The sequence below is a fragment of the Trachemys scripta genome, chromosome 7 (genome assembly GCF_013100865.1).
Source record: "Trachemys scripta elegans isolate TJP31775 chromosome 7, CAS_Tse_1.0, whole genome shotgun sequence".
Lineage (NCBI taxonomy): Eukaryota > Metazoa > Chordata > Testudines > Emydidae > Trachemys > Trachemys scripta.
The window spans coordinates 15,386,354-15,404,816 of record NC_048304.1 but is presented as its reverse complement, the minus strand read 5'-3'; the positions used below and the strand labels follow the sequence as shown (position 1 = coordinate 15,404,816).

The 18,463-nt window shown below is 42.7% G+C and overlaps 1 long non-coding RNA gene across 8 annotated transcripts in view; it reads left to right on the top strand.

Moving 5' to 3' along the window:
• LOC117880634 overlaps positions 1-765 on the top strand; it is a 12,450-nt gene extending 11,685 nt beyond the window's left edge. For 7 of the 8 annotated variants that reach the window (XR_004646562.1, XR_004646564.1, XR_004646560.1 and 4 more), the window contains one exon: positions 482-765. This is a non-coding gene — a long non-coding RNA (uncharacterized LOC117880634). The remainder of the gene's footprint in view (positions 1-481) is intronic. The other variant, XR_004646566.1, reaches the window with a different exon arrangement.
• The last annotated feature ends 17,698 nt before the right edge of the window (positions 766-18,463 follow it).

The window sequence follows — 18,463 nt, the reverse complement described above, 5'->3', positions numbered from 1 at the left end:
GGGGGGGGCGCAAGGTGGAAGTTTCGCCTAGGGCGCGAAACTTCCTTGCACCAGCCCTGCCCCTCTGCAATAGGCTGGGGAAGATGTGGGGTAGCTGGCTCAGAGGGTGTATTAAGTGAAATCTGTAGACCATGCTCCCTGGCACTAGACCTTGACCAGAGTGCCAGAGCCATGGAGAGTCTGCTGGGTGTAAATCTCTCATCCCAGAGTTGTGGGGTACGGGGACAAGAGTTGCCTTTCAGGGCTCCTCTCCCAGACAGCACTTTTTCATTGCACACCTAAGCACAGGCTAAGGTTGAGCTTTGGCTCCAAATCTTTGCATTATTTCTTTCCTTGTTCAAGAGCCACTTAAAAAACGTCTTTGCTTTCCATTCAGGAGAAGTGCAGGGACTTGGCTCCTGCTGGAAAGGAAGTGCAAAAAGTGAAGCTACTGCTCCCTGTGAGCTCTGCTTCCTTGCATTTGATTTCATTTTTATGTTAGCAGGGAGACACTCATTTACTGCTTGCTGCTGCCGTTTCTGGAAAGTACATGTTCCAGTTGCAGTTTCCTATGGAACGTCTTTACCAATGAAGAGACCATCAGGATCTAACTGCTGTATCTGGAAACCCTTGGGGGAGAGAGGCACATTTCTAGATTGTCATTCTGCCTGGATGAGATTGGAGGCTCATTACCGAATTAGAAGATTATAAACCTAATAACACACAGCTAAATTTCAGGTTTCCAAAGTCATTCTTCATAACTCCTCCTCTCTCCCCCCCCCCCCCACCCAATAGACTGCAGCCCCTTTGTCAGATAAACTTTCTAAAGAACAGCACTGAAGAGGAAGGCAGGAGGGAAAGAGCAGCAGAGTGGAGTGATTAGAAAATGGAACAGGTTCTCATTGGGGTGCAGAGCATGTACGAATTACTCGAGACATTATGGATGACAGGCATCATTTCATCCTGGATCCCACCGTGACTGTAAACTTGCTCATCTGTGCATTTACTACAGGCCTAGAATATTTTACAGTTCAAGTTATCCTAAGCACCGTTATTTCCTCCTTTTTCTCAAGAAGGCTCTGGAATGGACACCTGATCAAGAAGACCACTGTACCCATTTTTCCTTCATGATGGAACTGCCTATTATCGCTGGCTTGAGGAATTGGTGGTGGACTACAGCGCTGTACGTCACTAGTTCAACTGTGACGCCATTCAGCATGAATAAAAATTGGTGAATGATGAGAATGGAATGCTACCTATAGCATTTTTTTAATACTACCCTAATCATTGTGGTACCCAAACTCCTAATGACAAGAATTGCAAAAACAACCCAAAATGTGCTATTAGAGGTTGGACTGCTTTGTGCCCTTATCCATTGAATGAACTTAGAGACTCAGTTATCCTCCTACCCATATGGACATTTGCTCCAGGACAGGGTTTTGGAGTAGCATGGGAGAAGCTGTTGTTGCTCTATTTGTGGAATGGGTGTGGCATGGACATCAGCACTTCCGTCTCCTGCATTAATTTGCTTATTTTTTAAAGGAATGTTAAAGAATATGTATGTATGTATATAAATATAAATAAAATATTACCCATTTCAAGTTACTTTGAGACAGATTAGGAGTCAGCTGGCTGTAGCCAAAGTTGCGACTAGCATTTTTGGGAAAATACCTTATTGTATCAAAAGAGGTCAAGTGTAACATGTGAAATGCATGGCTAGGGTGTGCAGAGATGCAGTGCAGCAGGACTGTGGGGTTTTCTCTTTTAAACCAAGTTTCTGTTATCCCTGAAGGGAGAACCAAAGTCATTTAACTTCTTAACATAAAAGAAGAGACAGAAGGAAAACTTCCTCCTTTGCCTCTTTCAGGTTGTGGCATTTCTAGAAAGCTGCTGAATCACATCCTTATGATACATCGTCATGGAAATGGGCCCCCTCAGATTTCACTCATGGAAGCAGCATCCTATTTACTTACATTTCATAGATGGTTAAGTCCAGAAGAGACCTTTCTGATCATCTAATATGACCTCCTGCCAACACAGGCCATAACTCCTGCTTTGGAGCAAATTTATTTTCGCCAGTACTCCCTACTACAATATGAAACTAAATTATTTCTAAATCTTCCTTTAGCGTGTGTGTGTGTGTGTATATATATAAGCATGCACACTTGCATCTAACCTTCCCCCCTCCTCATTAGATTCAGGCCTGGGTGTGATGCATATGTTACTCCTGGGGGAATTCTGTGTCATTGCGTGTGCACAGAATTTATGTCCTCCCACAGATTTCTTTATTTCCCAACAGAAAAATGATTTCTGACAAGGAAGCAGAGGGAAGCCACAAGAGCGGTCACGCAGCCCCTCCCTGGCAGCGCAGGCAGGTTGCAGTCAGTTGAAAATTAAATCACCACCGGTTGGGGGCGGAGGGTTGGACAGTCATACATGAGAGAGAGAGAGAGAGAGAGACACTCTGTCCCTCACTCGCTATTGCAGCATGCTTGGCATGGAAGGGCGGGGCTTTGGAGTGTTTCTGAGGAGGTAGGCATGGGGCAGGCTCTGGTCCCTCAGGCAGAGCAGAATGTAGCACCCTGCCAGATTAGTGAGTTGTTCCCATTGTCTTTGTGAATTCCTCCAGGAGTATAAAACAGGTGTAAACGTTGTAAGGCTCCTTTACATTGCCAGAGTGGTGTAAAGGACAGTATGGCCTTATAAATGCTTATGGTGCTTTAGGGATTAGAACTGGTCTAAATGTTTGGACTGAAAATTTTCCTATCAAAATGTGCTCCATGAACTGTTTGCTACTGACCTTTCTGGAGATGGTCAGTAGCCAATATAAATTGTGAGTTTGATTACCCAGCCCTCACTTGCTCTTCAGTTGCCGATGATGTAACATCAAGCATATGGCTGCATATATGGTTGACTAATAACTAGAAATAAAAAGGGTCAAACCTAGCTACATTACCATTAGGCAAGGGGGCTTGAGGATTTCCTCCAATGCTCCCCACTCCCATTCTCCAGACATTGTATTATAGTTTAAATAAATTACTGAAATAATTGAAACCAGAGTGATTATATTGCATTATTTTGACAAACACGCAGAATTTTAGAATATTGTGCACAGAATTTTTAAATTTTTGTGCAGAATACTCCAGGAGTATTGTGTCCAGCATAGATACAATACATGTTTAGAAAGGAATTGTACTTTCACAGCCAGATCTAAATTATATTAATAGGAATTCAATATATATAAAAATATGTTATACTGCAGTGAAACATATGTCACACTGAACCATTTATCTGCTGTAACTTACTAACTAAAATGGGTACAGGATATGGCACTTAGTTAGATCGACTTTGATTAATTATGTAAATGTCTAAGCTGGTTCCAAAAGAGCTGCAAGCTATGTGTGGCCATGTATGTTTACTCAGTAACTACAGCAGGGGTCAGCAACCTCTAGCACGCGGCTCGCCAGGGTAAGCATCCTGGCAGGCCGGGCCAGTTTGTTTACCTGCTGTGTTGGCAGGTTCAGCCAATCGCGGCTCCCACTGGCTGCAGTTTGCCGTCCCAGGCCAATGGAAGTTGCGGGAAGCAGCATGGGCTGAGGGATATGCTGGCTGCGGATTCCCGCCGCCCCCATTGACCTGGGATGGCGAACCACTGCCAGTGGGAGCTGCGATCAGCTGAACCTGCCAACATGGCAGGTAAACAAACTGGCCCAGCCTGCCAGGATGCTTACCCTGGCGAGCCTCATGCCAGAGGTTGCCGACCCCTGAACTACACAAATGTGGTACAAAAGGCCCCCATCCTGAAATCAGATCCACAATGGCAGACCCTTGTGCCCATGCAAATCCAATTGCAGGACTGAAGTCTGAACCATTATTTTCCATTTAGCAAAAATATTATGGCACCCTTTTTTTTAAAAAAAAGAGCAATAGCAGCTTACTTTACATAGCCCCAAATTTTCAAAAATGACTAACACTTTTAGGGAGTCCTCATTTTTGGGATACTCAACTTGAGACAATTGAGAGCCTGAATTTCAGAAGGTGGGTGCTCAGGACTTTCTGGAAATCAGGCCCCTATAACGTGCCTCAGTTTGAGTCCCTAAAAACTTTTGAACTAGCTATTTTGAAAATTTAAGACATCATCCAGAAGAATCTCAAAGATTAATTCACACCATTTTTTTCCCATCCACTGCTGCAATGAAGCCACCCAGGCCCATATTGTGGGCGTCATTCTTCCAATCGGATCTCTCTCTAGATCCTCACATCCCGGTTATGTCTGAATCTTGCCGATTCTTTCTGCAGAACATCCCTAAGATATGGCCTTTCCTGTTCATCCACACCACTAAAACACTCATCCTGATTCTCATCATCTCATGTCTCGATTACTACAACAGCCTTTTATCTGGCCTTGACAAATGCAATCTTGCCCTGCTCATACCCATTCAGAATGATGCTGCAAAGATCATTTTCCTAGTCCATCACTTTGACCAAGTCATCCCCACTCTTTACATCTCCCCACTGGCTCCCCCTTCTCTGTCACTTCAAATATAAGCTACTTGTCTTCACTTTTAAGGGCCTTCATGGCCCATCCCCACCCTACCGATCATCTCTGATTCAGTGTCAAAATGTCAACTTCTACCTCAGATAGACCCATGATGCCAGCATCCATTGACCACTAGATAATTTTCAGACAAGAGCTTTTGTGCTTTCTCCCATGCTGAACCTTCCCATTTGGGAGGAGCTCCCAGTGAACAGCGACAAAGCTACCTCATTATCCTCCTTAAAACTCTCCTTTGCCCCGATGCTAACCAATATTGTCTCATTGTTTTCTTGTATTCCTCCATCTGTTTGTCTGTATCCATCTTTTTTGTCTCTTGTCCTAGACTTGGATTGTGAGCTCTTTGGAGCAGGCACTGGCTTTGTGTTCTGTGTTTGTACAGTACCTAACACAATGGGGTTCTGGTCCATGACTAGGGTTTCTAGGCCTTATGGTAATACAAATAAATAAATAAATAATAATAATGATTAAATTTCTGTTAGCTACATAAAAATTTTAAGTTCATGTCTTTCATTTTTTAAGGAATGCCCCTTACAATCTTCAGAGGGAAGACAAAAGTTCACTGACTTTATTAGCTATCCAAGAGGGGCAACTTTTGCTATAGCTGCCTGGAGTTTGGTTTGATCAGGATGTTCACAGTTTTACTAACCCAGTTTTGCTGACACTAAGCACTGCCAAGCTTGATATTCTGTGGTGCTATGGCCTTGCTACAAGATTCCCCTCCCCCCCTGGGATGAATACAAATAAAAGCAATTCCTGGAGTCCAGTCCATGGATGAACTTCAGCAGTGCTACCAACTAAAGAAGGGGCTGTTCTACAGATTATCTTAATTGATATTTGTTAAGGAAATCTCTCTCATAAAACTGGAAGAGACCCTGAAAGGTTATTGAGTACAGCCCCCTGCCTTCACTAGCAGGACCAAGTACTGATTTTTCCCCACATCCCTAAATGGCCCCCTCAAGGATTGAACTCACAACCTTGAATTTAGCAGGCCAATGCTCAAACCACTGAGCTATCCTTTCCCCCAAGCTACCACACGCTATCTTAGGAACACCTCACCACAGCAGAGATTACTCCATTAGTTATTTTGGCTGCCACCCAGTAGTCCATATCAACACCAAAATTAGAGTGGTTTGAGGATAGCTTTATTTAATTATTTATTTATTTTTAATAAGGCTGCCACATTGTGACTAGATACACTGTTGAAATTCAGCTGCCGGAACTATGGAGGTGGGAGACCTTTATTTAGCCTGATCTTCCATCATGAAACCTCCTCCAGATTTCCAGCACAACCGCTGTCACAACATATGTCAGACTGCTGACTAATGGGGCCAATTCAGTTGATCCTGATGACCCCTTCATTGCTATTTAGTTGCAGTTGTCACATGATCTGCTCTTACATTAGGATGTTTTATTCTGAATTAGGGATGTTGAAAAAGCCTCAGTAGAATTGTGCAAAATTCAAAATTTGTGCTTTAGAGATTCTCCCCCCCTTTTTTGGGGGTGTGTGTGTGAAAAATGCATGCTGTTCTGTTTGGCACAATGTCACACATCCAAGATTTTACTCTATGTGAAATCTCTATTATCTAGCCAATCTCCATGGCTATTTGCTCCTTCAAAACACATACATTTTGCATGTTTTCAATGCAAAAGCATATTCATAACCAGAATTGATCCATATTTCACTCAGAACATTATTGTACCTTAGAGGATGTTTTAAAAACATTATTTGGCTTGTAACAAAAAGTGAAGAAACAACAACAAACTCCATGATTTTGAAGTAATATTTGCATTTCCGTCAGAATAATTTGTACATCTGTCTCAGAAGCATCTTGAATTGTCATTTTGTTCACCATGTAGCAACATCTAAAAGTGTGACATTCCACAGCACTAGAGGTTACCACACCCATTACCAAAATCACACACAACTGTCTATGCAGAAAAGGGGTTTTATATGAAAACTTCCAACATTTCACTCACGCTATTCAAAAATTCAGAATTTGGGAGGGAAATTCCCTGGCAGGAGCTTGTGTTTCTGTTTTAATAAGAAAAGTGTCAGAGGAAGTTTCATGAAAGCAACTGCACATCCTGCTTTATTATACATGGAAGTGCTGGACTAGTCCCTAAATTATACAGGTAAGACATTAAACCTGCCCCACTTCTTTGTACCTAACCTCAGCAAATGATAAACCCAAGATGATGGTGATAATCTTTTCCAGCTGTTTATTGCTGACCAGTCCAATTATTGCCCAATTAAAATGAATAATGATTGCCTGAATGATAATGCTAACGCTGCCTTTTGTCCCATTAATATAGGGTAATGGGCACTACAAAAGCTCTTTTTACGGCGTCTCCGCCATTTCCTGGTTTGTGGATGGTGGGAGAAGCTCCTACCCTCCAGCAACACAAGGGTTTTGTTTTTGACAAGGGAGAAAGATACACATACCCTTGCAGCCAAGCAGTCTAAAAGGGAAGCAGCAGGTAACAGCCCTCTGGCCAAGCCAATGCTTTCTCATATCAGGTTGCAGAACTGACATACCCTTTCAGCCTACCAGCCTGACAGACAGCAAGAGGACCCTCCATCCTAGATTCTCTGTTGTCAACCTGGGGACAAACCCACATCTGGTGGGACAGCACCTTGGTTGCCCAACCTGGCCTCATCCACCATGGTCAGCATGTGCATGTGCAATACTCCCCAAGCCCAGAAGTAGAAGCCCTGGTTAGTCAGAGGTTCCAACTGCACCCCCAAAGCAAGAAGCAAATGAATGATAGGCCCCATCTAAGCACCAGCTCTGAAGCAGAACAAAGTTCATTCCCTTGGGGTGAGTGTAGCAGCGGTTCTGTCAGCTGATCTATCAGCTGAGGCCTGGGAAACATCCTGAAGCAGCCCAGGAGGCTTGAGAGGCATCTTAGCAGCTTTGTACTGATGCACACAGATTTCCTCCGAACAGCTCATCTTGCACCTAGCGCCCTCCTGTATAGAGGGAGCATGTCTGAAACATCCCCACACCCAGCTTCCCTGGCCCCTGTCCAGGGCTCCCCCTCTGACCACAGATATTTCAGCCTGTCAGAACTGATTTCAAGAACCTGATTCTGGCAGTTGCATTTGCAGTCCGCTAAAGGCAATTTGCATCACGGTAACATTGAGAACTAGTCGGCAAGTTTCAACGGCTGCATGGGGTTTTCTGACCCCTTCGTTACATTGCAACACCTGGTACCAGAAGAGAAGGTAGCTCACACACATATGCACAATCTCATTTCTGAGTTGTCAGTCTGGATTAAGGCGTTCACCACTGGCTATTCACACACCGCATGTTTGTTTTAGTGCTACCCTCAGGAAAAAAAAAAAGCCTTGAATCATGTGACCAACATTCTCCAAAAACAGATCCGTGCTGAGCAGAATTATTTCAACAGTTGCGAATTACCTTGTTTTTAAAATATTTCAATTCGTTTAGTCAGCCACATATTCAGAGAGAAGCAAACACCCATGGCTGGTTAGTCCTATAAGCTATCGGTGTCCTATTCCTGAGCAGGTGTTTTCCCTGATCCTGACAGGTGTTCAGCACTCATGACCCCCCAGCGGCTTCAGGCCCTTGGGGCGTGAAGAAGAGAGGAAAGAAAAATGAGGAGAAACGCTAGAATTGTGAGCACAGGGATGGACAGTAGAAACTCTCACAACATACAGTTGTTTGGTATTAATTGTAGGTGCCTCTAAGGGGAGATAACCTTTCTTTACTGCCTCAGAGGCTGCTGTGAGGTTGTAGGTAGTGGTAATGATGGGGGATATGCATATGCAGTAGAGATATTGACCTTCCCCTTTTAGTGTCTTGCTACCAGGACCCCTATTTTTCTCCTGAACGCCAGTCATTCTGCATGTCAGAGTCTCACAGAGGAAGGTTAGCAGGTGACCGTTTAATGAGAGGAAGTGACTCACTGGCTTGGGTGGAGGAGAGTTCCCGGCCATCAGGGCAGGATGAGTGAAAGAACAAACTCTTCACCCTAACTGCGGGGAGTAGCAAAGAGAGGAAGTGAAAATTAGGGAAGTGGAGTCAACTGGCAAAGGACAATGTGATTATAAGGTCAGAGAAGTGGGGCGGAGTAATTTATGTACTTATTCTGAGATGAGACATAAAGACGAGCTCTTGTTCCCATACCCTTCTTGACAGGAGGAGGGGTATCAGCACTGACATCTTGGCCAAATTTCAATTTGGGTAATTATATTATGCCCATCTAAATGACTCCCAATATTTCAATTGGATATGGGATTCTTCTTCACTTCCTATTGCCTCGGACTGTCAATCAGCTGTCTTGTTTCATCCTGTATTTAGTTTTTTTACATTGGCTTCAGTTGGTAAAGTGCTCTGGGACTTTTTATGAGGAAAGACAAAATGTAAGTTTAAGATCATTATCCTCTCATGGACATTAAAATTAACACAGAGATAACGTAATCCCTTCAGTTCTGAAAGCTCAGCATGGTCCAGGGTTTAATTTTTTTCCTGTCATTGTTCTAGTACATTCTTGCACTCCACCAAAATATCTTAACAACTGCCCTCAAGTGAATACAATGCTGTAATTTTTATTACTGTTGAACTGCTGTTGATTGATTGATGTTCAGTATTTGGAAAGAGAGAAAAAAAATGCAATAAGTAGCTATTAGTTTTATTGAAAATACAGATTCTTTAAGAAGACTACATTTCCCATCGGGCCTCAAAAAATCTGATTTTTTTTTTTTCACGAGCCTGCAATGGTTCATCAGTTAAATGTTTGATTATGGCTGGTAATGCCCTAAGCAACACAGCAATACAAAGTCAGTGCAGCTCATCAACCTCCCAAACTGCCTCAGGAAAATAATTAGAAACCTTGAAAGTGAAAATCATGGGGCTGAAATTAAAAAAAAAAAAAAATCATGAGACTAAGGGCTTAACAGCCATGTGCATTTCAGATGGGCAGAATGACAAATGCCCCTAAAGCAAAAATACAGTTCAAAGCAATGACTGCACTCACAAGTCAGCAGAGCAATGAGGAGGATTTCTGTAATGCAATGAGAATAATTGGCAGGCTCTATATCGGTCTGTATTGGAAGGCCAGTGTAAAATTATGCCCAAAGCTGAAGGAAAATAGGACAGTTGCGATCAGCTATACAAATCTTACACATCAAGATGGTTGAAATTTTTCACTTGAGTTTTTATTTGATTAAATATGCCTTTTTTAAAAAAAAACAAAAATTTACTGCAAATTTTTTTTCAAAATGTTCCAGTTTTTCAGCTAAAACAATGGAAACGGAAAATGCTTTTTCAGTCTAAGTATTCTCCCCCCACACACACTCTTTTTCCCTTTTTGCCACTGAAAAAGGGGTGGGGGGAGGCAGAGAAAGTGCAGAGGGAACAAAATTTGAAAAACCAAAAACTGACAAATTTTGGTTTCTCATTTAAAAATAACAGTTTTTTTATTGGAAAATTTAAAGCTTTTTCATTAACATAAACCTCCCAAAATGCAATTTAAAAAAAAACATTTTTATTTTCTGTGAAACACCAGCAAAACATCAAGTTCACCAAGCCACTGGGAAGTTAGTTAGTTAACCAGTGGTAAAAACACACCTTTAAAAAAAAAAAAAAAAATCTTAAAACAAAGCCAGTCTTTATAGAATCATAGAATATCAGGGTTGGAAAGGACTTCAGGAGGTCATCTAAGGAGTCCAACCCCTTGCTCAAAGCAGGACCAATCCCAACTAAATCATTCCAACCAGGGATTTGTCAAGCCTGACCTTAAAAACCTCTAAGGAAGGAGATTCCACCACCTCCCTAGGTAACCCATTCCAGTGCTTCACCACCCTCCTAGTGAAAAAGTTTGTCCTAATATCCAACCTAAACCTCCCCCACTGCAACTTGAGACCATTACTCCTTGTTCTGTCATCTGCTACCACTGAGAACAGTCTAGATCCATCCTCTTTGGAACCCCCTTTCAGGTAGTTGTAAGCAGCTATCAGATCCCCCCTCATTCTTCTCTTCTGCAGACTAAACAATCCCAGTTCCCTCAGCCTCTCCTCATAACTCATGTGCTCCAGACCCCTAATCATTTTTGTTGCCCTTCGCTGGACTCTTTCCAATTTTTCCACATCCTTCTTTTAGTGTGGGGTCCAAAACTGGACACAGTACTCCAGATGAAGTACTCCAATGTCGAATAGAGGGGAATGATCACATCCCTTGATCTGCTGGCAATGCCCCTACTTATACAGCCCAAAATGCCGTTAGCCTCCTGGCAACAAGAGCACACTGTTGACTCATATCTTCTATAAGTACTATACTGCAGAACTGCTGCCTAGCCATTTGGTCCCTAGTCTGTAGCAGTGCATGGGATTCTTCCATCCTAAGTGCAGGACTCTGCACTTGTTGAACCTCATCAGATTTCTTTCAGCACAAACCTCTAATTTGTCTAGGTCCTTCTGTACCCTACCCCTACCCTCCAGCATATCTACCACTCCTCCCAGTTTAGTGTCATCTGCAAACTTGCTGAGGGTGCAGTCCATGCCATCCTTCCATCACAATACCTAATTACATCAGCACCCTGCACAAACACAGTGAGGAAGGCAGCATTATCACCCCTAATCTAATGTCCATATTTTATACTCTAACTAAATGTCAACTGCATTTGAGTTTTTCACCTGTAGATTATTTAACTAAACCAAGTAACAGAGGGTCCTGTGGCACCTTTAAGACTAACAGAAGTATTGGGAGCATAAGCTTTCTTGGGTAAGAACCTCACTTCTTCAGATGCAAGTAATGGAAATCTCCAGAGGCAGGTATAAATCAGTATGGAGATAACGAGGAATGGCAATATAAAAAAACCTGTAGGAGAACACTTCAACCTCCCTGGCCACACAATAGCAGATGTAAAGGTAGCCATCTTACAGCAAAAAAATTTCAGGACCAGACTCCAGAGAGAAACTGCTGAGCTCCAGTTCATTTGCAAATTTGACACCATCAGATCAGGATTAAACAAAGACTGTGAATGGCTATCCAACTACAGAAGCAGTTTCTCCTCCCTTGGTGTTCACACCTCAACTGCTAGCAGAGCACCTCACCCTCCCTGATTGAACTAACCTCGTTATCTCCATACTGATTTATACCTGCCTCTGGAGATTTCCATTACTTGCATCTGAAGAAGTGAGGTTCTTACCCACGAAAGCTTATGCTCCCAATACTTCTGTTAGTCTTAAAGGTGCCACAGGACCCTCTGTTACTTTTTACAGATTCAGACTAACATGGCTACCCCTCTGATACTTAACTAAACCATTAATTCAACAAGAATTGTATAAAAAACATGCTAAGGGTGTAAGAGAGACAAGGTGGGTGAGCGAATATCTTTTATTGGACAAACTTCTGTTGGTGACAGACACAAGCTTTTGAGCCCCATAGCATTGGTCCAATAAAAAAATACTACCTTACCCACAATTGCCTCTCTCATATCCTGGGACCAACATGGCTACAGCAACACTGCAAATGCTAAGAGTGTGATGGAAGACAGTCTTTGCTTTTCTCTAATGCCTTCTGCCTAAGGATCTCAGAATATATCACTGACATTGGGGAATTAAACCTTACAACAACCCAGATCGTCTGACTCCTTGGCCTATGTCTTCATCACAAAACCATCTTGAAATTTATGTCTTCAAACACCTAGCAGAACAGGCATGCTCCACTTACACCAGTGAAGCCAAACCCAGTGAAGCCAAATAAATTATATATCTGATGTAAGAACCAGACCAAAGTCAGTGGGGTACCTTCTTAACAACTCTGATCAGCACATGATCCACTAAGGTTTTTTACCGCCACGGTGTTAGTAATTCTAACCTCCCAAAGCTTGAAATCAGGCATGCAATAAACAATAAATAGGAAAATTATATATTGAGAAAGACTGGGAGCTATTTTACCCTATGCAGTTTTTGTTAATTTCTCGGGAAAAAAGATAACTCCCTGGCAACTAAAGAACTTCCTGCATTCATTCTCTTTCTAAGGCAAAAACATTTTTAAGAGACCTGATCCAACTCCGCTTATAGCTATTGGGAGCCCTCCTATTGATGTAAATAGGACTTGGATTTCACCTTTATTGTGTTAGTATCAATGATTAACAGTGTGTGTTTTTATGAAGTGACAAGCCTGAGGTTGATCTCTCTTCTGCTCATGCTGTTTCTGCTCTCCGAGGCTGATCAAAAGCTCACTAGGATACTTTTCATTGACTACAGTGAGCTTTGACTCAGGGTCCGCATGCATAGACTGGTCACAGACAGACATCCATATGTGACCTTGGTCAAGTCACTTAGTTTCTTAGTGCATCAGTTCTTATCACTAAAATGGGATATCATCACTTCCCTACCACACATGGGTGTTGTGAGACTAAATACATAAAAACTTGCAAGGATCTCAGATAGGAGTGTAATGAGTGATATAGAAGAACCTTATATAGAGGTGGTCATTGCTGAAACTTACATTTGAAACGTTTCAATTTAAAATAAAGTTAAAGAGAAGAGAAAAACAAAGAAGCAATCATTAAGAATTTTGCTGCCCCTAATATTTTCCTCTCCGGGGCAACTGCCTGGGCGGCCTGTATTTGTATCCTTTCGGAGTGACTATCTGCCTTTGGGAACAGTATTCATATGGCGCTAATGTTTCTCACCTACCCTGAAGCTTGCACCACTAAGTTCTGGTCTTAAAAATTAGCTTGACCTAGCTATGTTGCTCAGGGCTGTGAAAAATCTAGCACCCTGGGCGTTGTATTTTAGGTTGATGTAGCTCCCGTTATAGACACAGCCAGTTCGACCGAATTCTTCCGAGGACCTAGTTACCGCCTCTGGGAGAGACGGATTAACCACATTGATGGGAAACTCCCTTCTGGCGATGTAGGAAGCATCTACACTCCAGTGCCACAGCGGTGCAGCTGCAGCACCATAGATGTGCCACTGTAGTGTAGACATGGCGTAATGCTTTCATTAGTCAACTGACTTTTTCATTTACTAATCAACAATGGCCCTTTCATGAACCAGCCTAATGAGGAAGAAAAGGTGTTTAGTGGGCATGATTTTCACTGATCTGAACAGACTGCTCTTTCACAGGGAAGCAGATATGGTAGCTTTTCATTACCATTCTTTCTCTTGCTTGGCTTGACCTGTTCTTTGGGTTTTTTTTCCTTTGCCAATTGAATCAAATCCTGTAACTAACCTTTAAGGGTTTCTTAGTCTTTATTGTGTTCCTGTTAACCTTCTGTTTCTCTGGCTAATTCTGCAGCCAAGAGTAGGTGTGACTCCCACGTTATAAGTCTAGCTGTGCTGTTGACTCATGTGCTGTGCTCGCAAAGCCAGATCCCTTTAATGGGAATGCTTGTGCAATGTAGCGAGGTCTCCCAGAACATATGCTCTGACTAGAATTCCGAGATGTCAGTTTGTTCCCTCTGTTAATTGAGTCTGAAGATGATGGGGAGCAGTATAGGAGGTGCACACTAGTGAACAAGTCTTTGCTATGTTCTGAAAAGATAAATTAATTCAAGATTCTCCCATCTACCCCAGCTAAAACATACTTTAGGGCAGATTTTCCACCCTGCCCAGAAAGGAAGAACTGCAGGGAGCTGGTTGTGTTCCCTGATCCTGAGCCATCTGGGCCAGGAGCAGGTTAGAGCCGCAGAGGAGTAGCAGACGATTACACCAGTGAAGGGTTGTCCTAGCTCTGGCTCTGCCCTTTTCCCTTCATCCTCCCAACCCCCAGGCTGAACTGCACAGGGGGAATTCTCCTCTGGCCACTTAATGACCACTTTGTGCCCCATAAATGGCACAAAGAGGACTTCGACTGGAGAATCTAACCCTTCGTGTTCAAGTGCTCTAATATCTGTAGTAGTCCTTGGGGAGGGGCTAACGGACAGAAGAATTATATTGTTAAGAATGTCCTATGGAATTTATATATTTTCTCTTAAATCCAGCCTTCTGTTACCAAGACATTAAACAAGAAGCAGCCATCATTTTGGTGTCAGTAACTTGACAGAAATCTGGCCAAATTCTGTCCTTATTGGCTTACACTTATACTGCAAACCCTTTTTTTAAAACTTCATGTAAGTGGGAGCAGAATTCGGCCCACTGGTTGCAGAATTCCATACAGTCCTGTTCACATATCCAGTGATACGGATACACAGGGAAATAAGCAAAGGCTGGTTCTATGTGCTGCCGATTCACTTCTGGAGAACGGGGATTTAGGTCCTAACCTAGGTAAGGAGTGAGGCGGTTGGGCTGCCTTATGGGCATATGAGCAGCTCCATGTGATTGGCATGAGTTTCTGTAGAAACTCAGGACTGCAATAGCAGGGATTACTGAATCTCCAGATTAAGGTGTGCTGATATAGTAGAGAAAACTTTCATGATGCCTGCCTCGAGCTATTACTATCCAATTCATAAACTGACAGCATTTTATAAAAATAAATAAATACAGAAAAATAATTAGCAGTTCTGTTGTAGACCTTTCTTATCACATCTCAGATATAAAGTCCCTTATATTTTAAAGTCGGATTTCCCCCACAACAGGCATTAAAAACCCCCAAAGAAAGAGTAAGGAGAGACATTTTCAAGATGTGACTTTTCAGTGATACTGTCACTGCACCCCTTCCTTGCGGAAAGCAAGCTGAAATATTAATTTGAGGTTCACTGAAATGCTCCCTGTGGCACTTTCCCAAATGGAGATAAAACCACGCAGCTGCTGCTATGAAAACCAACTGTTTGAACTGCAGTGCACTTACATATGCTAACAGCATAAAGCTACTGACTCCTGCAAACGTGATGCAGGAAATGACTAAACATTTAGTGCTTGTTATTTACCAGTATTCCTGGAGACACGTAGGTGGTGTGGACAGCATGGTATGTGCATTAAAATGCAATTTAGGTCAATGATTCTTTGAAAGGATCATTCTCCCCACCAGTGGCAGACATTGTTCAAAGATTAACTGTTTGGAAAGGCTAGCTGAGAAAAGTTACTGACAGCATAAAATGAAACAAATGAGAGAAGGGAAAAAAAGGTGAGACTCATCACATCTCAATAGGTACAAAAAAGTACATCACATCTCTTAAAAATTAATAATAGGAGAAAAACTTAACACTTTAGGATATTAAAGAAATTCTACATAGCCTAAGCAGTACATGGGAGGATATGCATTTGCATGTAAACAATATGATTTGTGCGCAAATGCATTAATAAATCATATTTATTAATGGGCTTTCTGTGATTCTGACTCTGCTATGAGGGAAATGCCAAACTAAAATGAAAAGGAAGCCCAGAAATGCGTCCCAAATTCAGGCTGATCAGAAGGCACTCAGCAGAGTAGTTAGATTAAATTGACCTTTTTTGGAATTCTGCTTCCTCCTCTCTGTGAATTCACAGATATCCAAGCATGCACCATTGTGTGTCATTATTGGTACCATTAGTCCTATAGGTTGCATAACAGGATAATTCTTGCACCCTCTTTGGGGGATGTGGAGAGCCCACCTCACAGTGGAACAACATAGTTCTACTTTGAGTTGAAAACTTCTAACAAAAATTGGAAAATAATTCACCCCCACCGCACCCCTCACACTACTGCCGGAGGGGAAAGGGAGTCTGTTATGGGGATCTTGCACTGTGCACATCTGCGTACCACAGAGTGCAGAGGGTCAGCAGCAAGGGAGGGACATACAATGGTGGGGGTGTGTTCAGTGCATCTATCACTCTGTTGCTCCACCCTCTCCTCAAGAAATGCCCCAGCATGCAGCAGATATGCTCAAGCTATAAGATGGAGACAGAATTTTGGTCCAATTTTTCCTGAGTCTCGGGTCACTGTTTGTGTTCCAGAATCATACATCCTGTGATGTCTTTAGTGAAGCTGTGTCCAATGGAGCAGAATCATTTTTTTAAAATTATGCATATACTGAATGCCCATCCCCCCTACCCCAGTCTGGTTAGCGGACCCAGCCAGCACATACCTCTGGGCATCATTGAACATCCAGGTTTAGCTCCAGAAGTCACTCTAACCTAAATGAGATCTCCTGATGAAAAAATACATGAGAGCTAGGTATTATCTAAGTAACACCCTACTTAACTTGCGATATTGCAGATTCCGCAATATTAGGCTTCCACCACCATTTTGACAGTGGGAGCCCCAACCGCCCCGGGCGGCCGACAGTGGAAAATTACGGAAAAGTAATAATGGACCATTATTACTTTTCTGCAATTTTCAATGGCTTGTCCACAACTCATCCACAATTTTTTGACAATCATCCCACAATTCAAGTAGGGCCTTATAGCTAAGGTAATTAAATGGCCCCCATCATCTCAGTATCTGAGTGCTTCACAATCTTTTTAATGCATTTTTCCTCCCAACACCCCTGAGAGGTAGGGAAGTGCTATAGCCCCATTTTGCAGATGGGTAACTGAGGGACCAAGTGACTTTCCCAGTGCCACACCAAAGTTAGTGACAGAGCAGGGAGCTGAATCTGGGTCTCAAGTTTCAAGCAAGCACCCTAACCACTAAACCATTCTCCCTCTCCAGGACAAAACCAATCCCTTCATTACATATGTATTCAAGTATGCTTCTGAAAGATAAAACGAGTTTAGATGAAGCAAAGAATATTCTGCATAAACGCTAAACAATTGTCTTAATTTATTATAATTAGTTTATCTAAAATATGCTGCTACTAATACTAATTACATTGAAATCAACAGGGGCTGATGGCACGCTGCCCTTCTGGGAGACCCGCAGAACCTTGCAGGATCAGGGTGGGAGGGAGAGGAGAGGGACAGGTTGCCCTAGATATGTGAGTTACTCTGGATTATACTTTAGTCCTAATCCTGCACCCATTATACTGGCAAAACTCTCACTGACAGTGTTTTTGTGGTCTTCAGTAGGGGAATTTGCTACTGATGTCAATAGAAAGACTCCAGTTGGCATCGGAGTTGGATGAAGCCCTAGGATATTTACCTGAGGAGGACTTCTTGATACAGCTTTTAAAGTGCAGGTATCAGTGAAGAATCCAGACTTTTTGCTGTTGCTAAAAGAACACGGATTTTTTTTTTTTTTTGGCTCAAGCATGTGTGCAATATGAAGTTACAGAACAGCTCTTTGAAAAAAAGAGTGACTGTGTAGAACAGAGGTGGCCAAACTTTCCGACTCTCCGAGCCACATACGACAATTTTCAGAAGTTCGAGAGCCGGGGCGCACCTTCCGGGACTCCAGCCCCGTGGCAGGCACCTGCCAGGGCTCAGGGCTTCAGCCACTATCCTGCCGAAGCCCTGAGCCCAGCAGGTGTGCCCTGCTGGGCAGACACCCCTACCCCACCACCCTGTTGCAAGGCAGAGGTCCTGAGCTCCCTGCCCCCAGTTTGGTAGGTGGAGAATGGGGGGAGGAGGCTGGGGGGTTCCATGAGCCGCACTCAAATGGTAAAAGAACCGCATGTGGCTCGTGAGACACAATTTGGCCACCCCTGGTGTAGAATATCATCCACTTATCAAAGTGTCCATGTTTTCTCTCTCTGAGCAAGCTAAACCATAATAAACTGAAGAAAGTTACTCTGTATCCATTTAAAAACACTTATTTTGTACATAGAGAGAATAAAGTTATTACTAAACACCACCTTTCCCAAAGAAACAAATTTGGTATCCTACAATAGTCGTCATATCCATGGTATCTCAAAGAACTTTTGGATAAGGAGACCAATTAAATACAGAGAATGCAGTAACAGTGTAGGCAAACATGACGGCCATTACATTCTTGCCACATTCTTTCACACAAGTTTGGATATTAAAACTAGCTTTTACTCAGAGAAGGAAAGTTGTCCAGGACACCAAGTTTTCTCCTACTTTCTTCACAGAGCTTCTTGGGTTGTATAGCTGCCATCTGGACAAGCACAAAGGATGGTCATAAATGTGGT